Raw genomic sequence first — 11,620 nt, 5'->3', positions numbered from 1 at the left:
GGGTAGAGTACTTACTTCTAAGAGAGGTGGGTGCCTTGATCCTAGTGTCATCAGCAATTGAAAGTCTTTTTGTTTAAGTAGTAAGCCATGAAAAAGTTGAGTTTGTACAGAATAACTCTGCTCTGGACACAAGCTATAAGTAAAGTCAAGCAACTTGACCCATTTTTACAAGAAAACCAATTAAAATCAAGGGCATTTAGGAACAGAAAGATTACCTGGAGTGCCACCAACTTTTAGAGAAGACTCCTACTAAACAGTACTCACCATCTTTCTCCAAAACACACCTTAAACCAGCCCCATTTTGGTAGCCTCCCAGGCAAGGAGCCAATCACATGGGTTCTTTCTTTGAGGTTCTCTCTTGCTGCTTTCACCTCAGACAGTGCCTGCACCAGAAAAGTAGGGAAGATGACTTCGAGTCTCTTGTGTAGTTACCTTATGTTTCTAAACAGCTCATAGGCCTTGATAGAGTTCAATTTAATACCCAGTCACTGAGATATCAAGTATCTTAAACCTATTCCCTTTAAAAGGGAGGGAAATGTGTTAAAGGAAACATTTTTGTTACACAGATTTTAGAATGAATTGATATGTTTAAATAATAACTCCATCAGCTGCCACTATAATGTATTATACCTGTTACCAATTTTAATTCCATATAACCCAAATAAGTAGGTCATAGATTCACCTCGGAGATGCAGAATTGAAGCCCAGACATAAATAGCCATCTTTTCTATGTCCCATGGTTAGTGTCGGGCAGGCCTAGGCTTCAACTCAAGGTATCTATTTTTATTTGAGTTCTTAACCACCAAACCTGCTTCCTCTCACTTACAGGCACAGATAAGGAGGGAAATATGGATCTTCATATGTATGCATATGTGAGTGGGATATAAATATGGATGCAAATATAGACAGAGGTGAATATAGTTATACGTCACTATATTTATCTTTTGAATGTGAAATAAATAGTAAATACATATCATTGAGCTTTTTCAACGAGCTCTTTATTTCCATTTCTTTGTAAGCTTTCTTCTTTCAGTACCTTGTTTCACTAACTAGGTTTCTTCCTCTTTTTCCTTGAACTATTTTCTGCATGGGGATAATTGCTTCTTGTACTATGAGCAACTGACACTTCCCTGAAATAACTGAAAAGACCCAAGGGACAGATTTATAGGCAGAAGCCTTAGGTGTTAAAATGCCCTCGGGATTCCAATTGAGCCCGAACATTAGAGCCCTAGGGAAAGGATATGCCTTCTCATTTTTCTTTGCTTTCCTTTGCTGCTTATTCTTAATAAATGGCAGAGTCCCATAAGTCTGTACCCAGAGCAACCTCAAGAATATTGGATAAAAGATATATTCTTCCTCTCTTATTTCCACTGTTGAATTCAAATGAAAAACAGGCTAAGATTGCTGAAGGCAAAGTAAGTACACCTAATATGGAGACTGGTTAATTAGGTATGCATAATTTTAGAATAATAAAGGATTTTTTATTTAAAATATTTAGAATTGCTATATATTAAAATGTTTCTCTTTGAGATATAAAACTAGAGTTAGTTTTTGTGAACAGAGAAAATGCAACCAAAAAGTCAGATTAACAATCAGTTACAAAGAAATAATAAATGCAATGATAAGGTCAGGTATGTTTGGCATGAGAAGACTAGCACTTACCTTCAGATGAATAAAAACGATTCAGTATATGTGAGCTCTCATTCTCTGCCTCTGCCATTGAAAAGAGAATAGGAAGAAATTAAAACAGGAGATCTATTCAAGAAAAAGGCAAAAAAGAGTCCCACTGGCATGAACTGAATGATATTAGAAAATATTATCTATAGAAGTTGCTACAGCTCCTTACTTAAAGTTCTCTACAATTAAAGCAAAAAATAGCTGCTTAGAATAATAAGATCAGTGTAAGTAATACAATTCTACAAAAGCTGTAGATGGCATGTACATGCATGTGTGGGACTGAGGACAAAGGTATTAATTACACAAAATGAAATAGATCATTTTAAAAGTTCTCCATAAGCGTGGGGGCTATAAGAACTTCATGAAAAATGGGTATTGGGAAAATCCATGCATGAATCTCCACTTTTTCATTGCACAAAGATGGACTAATAAGTTGTTAACAAGTCTGAACAAGATCTAGTTGGAAGTACTAAGGATGTGACATTGGTTTGAAAAGAGCAACATGAATTCTGCTAAAACTGAAGCAAGAAGAAACATCAAATTTATGCCAAAGCTTGAGTGGAAGAATGGAAAAATCACTGACATTTTATGGAAAGATTATGAGGACAATGCCTCCAAGAAATCAGCACTTTTCAAATGGATAGGTAACTTGTTTTAAGAAGGGACAAGGCAATGTTGAAAAGGAAGTCTGCAGTGGTTAATGATCTACATCAATTTGCAAAGCAAAGAATTATGGGCTCCATGCCTTACTTGAAGAGGATCACTGATTAGTGGCAGAAACACTAGCCAGCACCATAGATACCTCAATTGGTTCAATTTACACAATTCTGACTGAAACATTAAAATTGAGTAAACTTTCTTTTTGGTAGGTACTAAAACTATTGTGCCCAGATCCGCTGCAGACAAGAGCAAAGCTTTCAATGGATATTTTAAACACATGAGATCAAGATCTTGAAGCATTTCTTTGAAGAACTGTAACAAGAAATGACACTTGGCTTTGCCAGTATAATCTTGAAAACAAGCACAAAGTAATGCCTACCAAGAGGTGGAAGAGACCCATTCAAATCAAAAGTGTAAATGTCAAGTACAAAGGTTATGGTAACAGTTTTTAGGAATGCTCTAGGCATTTCCTTTGTTGACTTTCTGGGGAGTCCAAGAATGAGAGTATTTTGAGAAAGTTAGCTGAAGCATTAGAAGAAAAACACCCAGGAAAGCTTCACCAGAGGGTCTTTCTCCAACACAAAATGCTTCTGTTCATTGCTCTCATCAAACAAGGGCAATTTTGTGAGAAGTTCAATGGGAAATCATTAGGCATCTCCTTTACAGTCCTAATTTGGCTCTTTCGGACTTTGTTTCCTAATCTTAAAAAAAACTGTTTTAAGGGCACCGATCTTTCTTCAGTTAAGTGACATAAAAACAGACTGCATTGGCATAGTTAATTTTCCATTATCTTTCGTTTCCTTTTTTTTTTTTTTTGAAGAATTATTTATTTAATCTTTGGGAGTAGCAGATGGTGTAATGGTTGTATCACTGGACTCCCACATGGCCAACCAAGGTTCAAGTCCCGGACCCAGAGGCTTGAAACTCAAACCAGGTGTGTGTGCGTGCGTGCTCAAAATCCTGAGAGGAAAATGGGGAAGAAGGGATTGAAGTATGGCTATTTCCCCAGGGGGCTGATTTCTTGCTTTCTGTCTCTCTGTCTCCCTGTCTCTCCAGTGAGCAAACATACCCTATAGCAAAAATCTGTCTTAAAATTATTTAATATTATTTATTATTATTATCATTATTAAATTTGCTATAGGGCACATGTGCTTACCAGAGAGAGAGGGAGAGAGAGAAAATGAGAAAGCAAGCCACCAGGTCTGGAACTTGAACCACATCAACCATGTGGGAGTCCAGCACCTTAACTACCATACCTCCCACCAGCCCTGGAGCCTTAGTTTTTTTAGGGATGGACTGACTGGCTGAACTCACAAAACTCTCTTGAATTTGATGGGGCTTATGTTAAGAAATAAGACTTATACTTTTTATTTTTATCTTTTAATTCCATTTTCCTGCAAATTTGTTTAAGTCCCCTCATACAACTGAATTAAGACACACAGCATGAGCAAATGAATGGCAGGCACCATAATGTAATTATCACAAATAATCCTGCTGATGAATGAAAGGGACAGATAACTATAAAAAACATGTTTACAAAGATATTTTATAAATTCAGAGTGGAAATAATACAGAAAAATACATTTAGAAAGAAAAATTTGCAGAAAGTGGAAGGGGTAAGTTATTGCTGAAGGAAAATTTAAATAGCACACATCTACAAAACTAATGCTTCAACTGAAACATAACAATTAGAGGCACGTAACAAAGAATTTTAAATTTAGTTTAATTCTATTTAGAAGGAAAACAATAAATAGGATAAGAATATTTCTACTTCGGGGGCAAATATTTTAAAGAGGAGTTGACAAAGCAGAAACATCTGATACTGATTGTCCTCTAGGCTTCCCATTAAGGAGAAAAATGAAGAGGTGAGGGATAAGAAAGGATATATGGAAACGTATGTGTCTGTCCCAAAATGTCAAGATTTTCTAACCCGATGATTTAATAGTATGGGTACATAGATTTGCTTCAGCATCTATTTAAAGAGAAGGTAAAGAGAATAGCGACAAGCTTTGTAGAAAAGAGCTTATCCATGCTGGTTCTTAAGTCTGAGAACTGAGATTCAAATTCAAGCTCAGAATGTTTATTACTAAGGAAACTCAGATAAGCTCATAAACCTTATTATCCTATGCTTCAAAAAGAAGCTTAGGAAATAACCTGAAAAAGTAACTGGGGGGGCCAGTAGGTGGCATGATGGTTAGGGTGCTAGACTCCCACATGGCCAACCACTGCTCGAGCCCTGGAATTAGCAGCTTGAAAGTCATGCTGGCACATGTGCATGTGAGCTCAAAATCTGGAGAGGAAAATGGAAGAGAAAGGATTACGGTGTGGCTATCCTCCTGGGAGGTGATTTCTCACTTTCCTTCTCACTGTCTATCTCTGTCTCTGGCAAGCACACGCACCCTATGGCAAAAACCTTAAAAATAAATCAACAAATAAATGCCACTTATACTTTTACTATAAATGTGCAGAAACAAGCTGGTTTTACTGTATCAGACATGAAAAGAGTACCATAAAATGTGTCTTTTTTAAACTACCTTTTGACTTTTGAAAACACAGTGGATAATGAGAACTGAAACTGATTCCTAGAAGCTACTCTCAACTAGGGTAATCTTGTCCCCCTCCACCCAAAGGGACATTTGGCAGGCCCTGTCTGGAGACATTTTTAATAATCACAACTACCATCTAGCTGATTCATACACTAGCTTTTCATGCAACTAAAAACCTACAATGGGAGAATATTGCATACTTGATCACTATCAATAAGAAAAAAAAAATATCCAAAAGGGTGGAGTAGCAGGGGGAAGATTGAACATAAAATTCAAATGCACTGTTTTAGCCTCAGTGCCTAGTTAGGGCCTGTACATATGGGCCACTAAATGACTGTGTGAAAAATAAGTAAGTGGAATACTAGAAATCATCCTAGAATGTTTATTCATTTATGTACTTACAGTAAATAATCTTGAGAAAACTGTTATATACCATGCCTATGGCAGATACTATGGATACAGCAGTGAGCAAAATTTAAGAATTACAGTCCTTATTCAGCTTATTGTCTGGTTTCAGAAAACATAGAATAAATGAAATCCAAAATGGTTAGACAATGCTAAGTGCTATGGAGAATATATACACCAAAGAAAAAGGAAGTGTGGGTTAGGATGGGAGGTCCTTACAATTTTTAAAATGTAGTTAGGAAAGAAAAAAGTAAAACAGGATATTCAAATAAAATTTTTGAAGGTGGTATGCATGTGAGTCAGGTAGATATTAAGGAATAGAGCTTTCTGGGTAGAAAGAAAGGCAAGTACAAAGGGCTCTGATACAGGAATATGTCAAATGTATCTCAGACACAGCAAGGTGGCTAATGCAGCTGGGCAGAATTAGGAAGAGAGAGAATATTAGGTGAGGAGCTCAAATAGGTCAAGAGAGCCAGATCTTGTTGGGTTGTATAGACCATACAGTTAGAACTTTGGCTTCTATTCTAAATAAGGGAGAAATGTATTGCTTTTGAGACTAGAAATGGGAAACATAGGTTATAACCTATGTTTTAAAAGAATCACCTCTGGCTGTTATATCAAGAATATACTGTGGCCAGCAGGTAGTGTGGTGATTAAGACACTGGACTCCCACACATCCAACCGTGGTTCAGGTCTTAGACCTGGCAGCTTAAAAATGACCCTAGGTGTATAAATTTTTTAATTCACTAGGCGTATATGCATGCATGCCCCAAATCCTGAAAGGACAATAGAGAAGAAGGGATTGTGGCATGGTTATCCCTCCTGGAGGGTTATTTCTCACTTTCTCTCTCTCTGTCTCTCTTCGGCAACCACATGGCAAAAACCTAAAGAAAAAAAAAAAAAAAAAGAATATACTGGTAAGGAGGAAAGTCAGAAGCCAGGGGAAAAAATTATCACAAACTTCCAAATTAGAGATAATGGTGGCTTTGACACTGGTGGGCAGGGTGACTGGGTTAAAAAAAAAAAAAAATGGTAGGGTTCTGAATACATTGGGCCATTGAAAAAGTTGTGACACTTTTTTGTGTAGAAAAAAACATCATGGCTTTTCCAACGACTCAGCATTTTGAAAGTCAGACACACAGCATATTTTAGAAGACTGAATGCAGAGGGTAAAAGAAAAAAAGAATGAAAAGAAAAAAGAGAAGACCATAGGGGACCAGCTCTGTGGACTCATGGTTAAGGGAGTCAAATCTCATGTGGCTGACGGTGGTTTAGGTCCCTACTTCAGCAGTTTGAAAAACATACCTGGAACTTGTGCATGTGTGCCCCAAAACTCTCACCCACAGGATGGAGAAATGAAGAGACTGTGGTGTGACCACATCCCACTGGGAGATGCTTTCTCCTCCTCCCTCTCCCTCTCTCTGTCTCTCTTTCTGTCTTTGGCAAGTGCAGGTGCCCTCTAGCACTTATAGGAAGGAAGGAAGGAAGGAAGGGAGGAAGGAAGGAAGGAAGGAAGGAAGGAAGGAAGGAAGGAAGCTGCTTGGTCCAGAACTCAAACCACGGTTGCCCATGTGGGAGCCCAGCACCCTTAACCACTGCACCACGTGCCGGCCCCAAAACTCTATATGTTTTACTGGAGCAACAAGAAGGATGGAGTTGACACTGCTTGCCTTATGTTTCACACATTCCCATAAGATACGCCAAAAAAGCAGCATTCCATGCAATAAGTTAACAGACTTTGTACATAACATTTATCTGCTTTACACTAAAGGTTATGAGGCTGAAAATTTTGGATGAGATACATCTGAATAACTTTTTAATGCTATTTCATAAAATTAAAAATCACTTTGCTTTTCCCACTATAAAATGCACTCACTTCAAATACATATTTAGGCATCTCAATGCTCTACATATCTACATGCTATTTGAGTTAGTGCTACCTAAAATTCAGAAATATGTGACTCATCCCTTTATTGTCTCCCAAAATAACTCTGGAAATAAAAATATTAAGCCCTTAGTAGTTAAAAGATATGAATAAATTATAAGATCCTTAGTCGAAAAGTATTTATCTTCAGGGCACAGTTATCAAGAACTACGTCTTACTACCCTAAGGTTATGTGAAGAGAGTGTGAGAGAGACAAGCATTCAAAACAAAAGAGTAATTCTCCATCTAAAGATTAAATCGACCTATTTTTGGTGGCTGGATGGTGGCATAGCAGACAGCTGTAAGGCTCCTCAAGAATGACTTAGGTGGAATGGTTCTATGTCACAGGTTCATGTCTTGAGACCTCACTGAGTGCACTGTGCACTTGCATACCTGTGATGTGGGGCTGGCTGAGGCTAGGGATAGAGTGCTGCCTCAGGACCCTGTTGGAGGTGCTCTTTGTCTGTCTCTTGCTAATGAAATAAACACATAAACAATTTTTTAAATTCACTCATTTTTTAAGGTTTATTTCGTTCATGACAGAAAGTGTGTGTCCATGCACTAGTGAGAGAGAGAGAGAGACAAGAGGGGTTGGGAACAAGAAGCACACTCAACAGGGTCTTGTTACACTATGATCCTCTTTCTCCAGCCCTCAAATTCTAGGATATACTCACACACATAAGGACCCAGCACATTTTGAGGCTGATCTGTGGATCTGAATCCATGGCCAGCTATATGGCTTCCAGCACTGCAGTTCAGTTTGCTACTAATTGTGCCACCAGGCTGGGCCATACACATTATGATTTTCAAACAGCCTCAAAGTAATTTATTTTCCTTCACCAAATCAATGGAGAAACATCAAATAACAATGACAGTTGGGATACAAATCCCATTGTTGTTAACATCTGCCATAATAATTGATGTAAAGTCTGGGGGAGAGCACTGCGTATTGGGAAAAGTAAGGAGGAGAGTGGGAATTACCTTAAAAGGTCTGGTTTCAAATTCTGGTATCATCACTTACTGTAGGAGCTTGGACTAAGTGCTTGATTCAATTTCAGAGTTTCACAATTTTATTTTTGCTCTAATATGGTAGCAATAACATCTTCCTTAGGCCATTATTGTGTGCGGATTACATGAAAAAGTAAATCATGCATATAAAAAGAACTTAAATAGCTCCAAGAATAAGGTATTTGCTTATTCCTAGAAACTACAGCAGAAATAACAATAAGAAATGTAGACTTGAGGCTCTTTTAGATTGTAAAGAGACTCTTGTTAACCTAATTAAGACAAAGGAACATTAATTGGCCTAAGGGAAACTCCTAGTGATAAAATTGTGAGAACGCATAGATTTGTGCTGAATGCCTCTCAGAGAATGGAACCTGAGGGCATAGTCAAAGAATTGACAGCATTGTAATTGATTCTGATAGTGACTTCAATATAAACACAGCAGAGAAAAGAATGGACCATTAGCATACATGTCATTATCATTTTAGTATATTTGCACATTCTCTCTTGAAATGAATGTTTCTAACTAGAATGTCTATCAGTCCTTAGATTAGCTATGTACTAATTCTTACTTTAAAATATTATTGATAATATTTTGTGGCCAGTCAGGTGGTGTAGTAATTAAGACGGCTAGATCCCACATGGCTGACTGTGTAGTTTGAGTCTAAGACACAGTGGCTTCAAAAACACTCAGGGTACATGTGTCTGCATACCCAAAATTCCAGAGAGAAAACAGAGGAGACAGAATTGCCATGTGATCATCCCCCTTAGGAGTGCTTTCTCTCTCTCTCTTTCTCTCTCTCTCTCTCTCTCTCTGACTCTGACTCTCTGGCAAGTGCATGAACGTTAAAGCAAATATACACACATCTGTATAATTTGTAAGTTTGAAATGTCTCTAAGCCAGCAGTACCCTGGCATTGATTTTAATTTTCTTATGAAATGATTGTCATTTACATCCAATTCTCCAAGTGCCCCAGTGATTACAGTGTCCTGTACTATAACCTTTTGGAGGTGACATTGCAATAAAGGTGTGTGGAAGTTTTTCTGTGCTCAACTTGAGAATCATCACATCGCCAGTGCTCTGTAAAATGGAAGTGACTATTACAAGTAGGACTCTTCGAGTCCAAATGTGTTTGATGTGGCCCAGTTCTCGGCTTTTCCCTTGCAATAATAGGGTTAATGTTTCGGAACATTATTTTTTAAAAGAAAACTGCAGAAGTTGCTGCTGCATCAAAAATCAACTCAGTTACTATTAAAATTATATTTAACAGAGTTGCCTCTTCCAAGCTTCTATTTTTCAATTGGCTATACACAGATGTGGATCTAAAGGAGGAAGTGCGTGACTTTCATCTTGCCTTGATAATTTTATGCTGATTACAAATTATATAGATGGAAAGAATGTGAAATAAAGTGTAATGAAGGCCAAGAAAAGAAGGGGATAGCATAGTTCAATAGCCCAGCAAACCAATTTTGGAATCAGAAAGACATGTGTTCAAATCAGAGCTCCTCAACTTATTAGCTATGTGACCTTTGGCAATTTATTTAACTTCTCTAAGTCTGTTTTCTGATCAGAAAAGGATTATTAATACTTCTGTATAAGTGGATTGTTAGTAAAATTAAGTAAAAGGGCCCAGACAGAGGTTTAGCAGTAAAATTTGATGCTCTGCAAGGCTGATCCTCAAGGGAGCGTTCCAGGTTCAACTTTGGAGACCTCCTGGAATACAGGAGGTAAGAGCGTGCAGGTGATTAGGGTTGGCTGAGGCTAAGGGTGGATTTCAGTGTCAAGACTCTGGTAGCATGTTGTCTCTCTACCTGTCTCTCTCGCTCTCTTACTATGGAAAGCAAATAAGCTTTAAAAAAAATGGGACTAGCAGTTGGCGTAATGGCTATGTTGCTGGAGTCACATCTAGTTGACCATGGTTCAAGTCCCAGACCCGGTGGCTTAAACTCACACCAGGCGTGTGTGTGTGTGTGTGTGAGTGCGTGCCCAAGATCCCGAGAGGAAAATGGAGGAGAAAGGGATTGCGGTGTGGCCATCCCCCTGGGGAATAATATCTTGCTTTCTGTCTCTCGATCTCTTTCTGTCTTTCTGGCGAGTGCACGTACTCTACAAGAAAAATTTCTCAAAAAAAAAAGTAAAAAATATATAAAGTTCTATCACAGAGTCTTGAAGATAGTAAACACTCAAGTATTATATTTGACTATGTAATTACCTTTCTTCATAATAATAAGCACTAAAGCATAATAATAAGTACTAAGTTGACAGTTGTCATTGTAATTATTATTCTTATTAATAAAAGAAACAAAATCATTGAACTTGAATGGTCAATATTCATTCTTGGCTAATTTCAACTCAGTTTTTCTTTGGCCCAGTCCTTCCCTAAAAATGAGGAGTGTGCTTATGGATTAGAAAAGTCGAGAAGGGACCAACAGATGATTTAAGAGTTACATCACTGGACATAACCATGGTCAACCATAATTTGAATCCCAGACCTGGCAGCTTAAATCTCACACCAGGTGCATGCACGTGCATGCCAGGGGGATAATAGAGAAGGCATTGTGGCATGACCATCCCCCCTCCCGGGGGGGTGATTTCTCACATTCTGTCTCTCTGTCTCTCCAGTGAGCACACACACCCTATAGCAAAAATCTCTTTAAAAAAAAGTTGGATTGGGATCAGCAGATGGTGTAATGGCTATGTCGCTGAACTCCCATGTAGTCTATTGCCGTTTAAGTCCTGGACCTGGTGGCTTAAACTCACACCGGGCACATGTGCATGCATGCCCAAGATCCTCAGAGGAGAACTGAGGAGAAGGGACTGTGGTGTGGCCATCCCCCCACAGGGTGATTTCTTGCTTTCTGTCTCTCTGTCTCTCTCTTCTTTCTGGTGAGCACCAGAACAAAAAAAGTTGGAGGAAATGTTTTCTCCATTGTGCTAGAAGATAGAGCTTTTGGCTAAGCTGAAGAGAACAAAGAGGTTGACTAGCTCCCTCTTAGGAAAATATCCTCCCCCAAAGATGGACAAATGAGTGATACGAGTTAGGACACAGCTTATGGATAAGACCCAACACCATTTCTCAAATTCTTGTTAATGGTTATAGACCACTTGCTCCTACTTCTTCTTTAGACTAGCCTTTTACTGATACAGAAAGTCAGAAGTTGACTTGATCAGACATAGGTGATTAAGCTTTCTTTTGTCAAAAGGGTCTATGTTCAGGCCAGCAGGAGGCATAGTGGTTAAGGTGCTGAACTCCCACATGGCTGAATATGATCCAAGACCCAAACCAAGCAGCTTGAAACTCATGCTGGGAGCATGTGCAAGCATTTTCAAAATCCTGCAAGTAGAATGGAGAAAGGATTGTGCTAACTGCTCCCCCCCTCCACTACCACTACTCCCCCCCCC

Source organism: Tupaia chinensis, unplaced genomic scaffold, assembly GCF_000334495.1.
Source record: "Tupaia chinensis unplaced genomic scaffold, TupChi_1.0 Scaffold000600_1, whole genome shotgun sequence".
Taxonomy (NCBI): Eukaryota; Metazoa; Chordata; class Mammalia; order Scandentia; family Tupaiidae; genus Tupaia; species Tupaia belangeri.
Note: the sequence above shows the minus strand (reverse complement) of the source record.